The following is a 2,194-nucleotide window of genomic DNA, read 5'->3' as shown; positions in this document are numbered from 1 at the left end:
GGGACTTAGCCAATTTTTCTCTTCATGTGGTAACGTATGCCAATCGCTCACAAGTCATGGGATAAGGGTACTTGTGTTCTTCCATCTTCTAAGTCCCGCACGGGGACATCGTGATCGCCCCAAGTCCGGAATAGCGCCAAGTCAAGCCCCACGGTGGCCGTGCAGGACCTGTTAGCGGCGGCCCCACTGACAGCACTAATCCGGACTTAGAAATTATATCTTTCTAATCGAACACCACACAGCAACACCACCATACCACCATCTCCTTGCAAGTACCTAAGTACCCGCAACTCCATGGTGAAGGCAATGTCACTCCATCACCAACCTCTTTGCACTGCAAGCACTTGCGTACCCACAACACTCCGAAGAAGGCAACGGCGCGCGATGCTCGACTCCACACACCACACCACACCACACCACCGATGGCCAGCCAGCCAGCCAGCCCAACTAAGGGCTAACCCACCAACCAACCACCAATGGCCTAGGCCAGCCGGATCCCACCTTCAAGTCCAAGCACAGCCAAGTGCAAGTACCGCCAAGTGTTCACCAACCGCCCAACACACCACACCACCGATGGCCAGCCAGCCAGCCAGCCCAACTAAGGGCTAACCCACCAACCAACCACCAATGGCCTAGGCCAGCCGGATCCCACCTTCAAGTCCAAGCACAGCCAAGTGCAAGTACCGCCAAGTGTTCACCAACCAACCATCACACCAGGTCAGCCGGCCGGTACCCACCTTCAAGTGCCATTACCCTCGGGTGCAAGCTCAATCAAGTGTTAACCAACCAACCCGGCCAAGGCAGCCAACAGGCCGGCACCCTACAGCACCGACCCGCCATCACCACCTCAACCGTTGACCATGCAAGTGGCCTCGGACAACAGGTGACACCCGAAGTACATCCGAAGAACGTATATCAAGTGTTTGCTCACCAAGTCCTCAACCAACCCCAAGTACCCGGAGGTACCCAGAGTGTTGGATCCGCCAACCCGTCCCGGCACTCCAAGTCCTTGCGAACCCAAAGTGTTTGCCCGGTAGGGCCATTGTATCACAACGCTTGCGACCATGCAAGTGGCCTCGAACAAGGTGACAGGGGTATCTTCACCAAGTTCTCAACCAACCCCAAGTACCCGGAGGTACCCAGAGTGTTGGGTCCGCCAACCACTACCAGCACTCCAAGTCCTCGCGAACCCAAAGTGTTTGCCCGGTAGGGCCATTAGACCACAACGCTTGCTAACCATGCAAGTGGTTTCGGACAACAGGTGACACCCGAAGTACATCCGGAGAGTGTACAACAAGTGTTTGTTCACCAAGTCCTCAACCAACCCCAAGTACCCGGAGGTACCCAGAGTGTTGGGTCCGCCAACCACTACCAGCACTCTAAGTCCACGCGAACCCAAAGTGTTTGCCCGGTAGGGCCATTAGACCACAACGCTTGCTAACCATGCAAGTGGTCTCGGACAACAGGCGATACCCGAAGTACATCCGAAGAGTGTATATCAAGTGTTTGTTCACCAAGTCCTCAACCAACCCCAAGTACCCGGAGGTACCCAGAGTGTTGGGTCCGCCAACCACTACCAGCACTCTAAGTCCTCGCGAACCCAAAGTGTTTGCCCGGTAGGGCCATTAGACCACAACGCTTGCTAACCATGCAAGTGGTCTCGGACAACAGGTGACACCCGAAGTACATCCGGAGAGTGTACAACAAGTGTTTGTTCACCAAGTCCTCAACCAACCCCAAGTACCCGGAGGTACCCAGAGTGTTGGATCCGCCAACCCGTCCCGGCACTCTAAGTCCTTGCGAACCCAAAGTGTTTGCCCGGTTGGGCCATTAGATCACAACGCTTGCTAACCATGCAAGTGGTCTGGAGTATGAGTGATACTGACATACCACCGAGATGGTACATCTAGTATTGGGTCACCAAAACCAAACCAACCCCAAGTATCAACCCGGCATACTCAGAGTGATGGATCCGCCAACCCGTCCCGGCACTCCAAGTCCTTGACGAACCGAAAGTGTTTGCCCGGTAAGGCCATTAGATCACAACGCTTGCTACCCCACGGCGAGCTAAACATGCAAGTGGTCTTAGGCAACAGGTGACACCCGAAATTCATCCGAAGATGGAATATCAAGTGTTTAATCACCAAGCCAGCATCCAAACACCAAGTACCCCGGGAGGACCCGATGCGTTGCG

Source organism: Anopheles coustani (assembly GCF_943734705.1).
Source record: "Anopheles coustani chromosome X unlocalized genomic scaffold, idAnoCousDA_361_x.2 X_unloc_22, whole genome shotgun sequence".
In the NCBI taxonomy this organism is placed as follows: Eukaryota; Metazoa; Arthropoda; class Insecta; order Diptera; family Culicidae; genus Anopheles; species Anopheles coustani.
The sequence above is the reverse complement of the archived record's forward strand: the minus strand, read 5'-3'. Positions refer to the sequence as shown.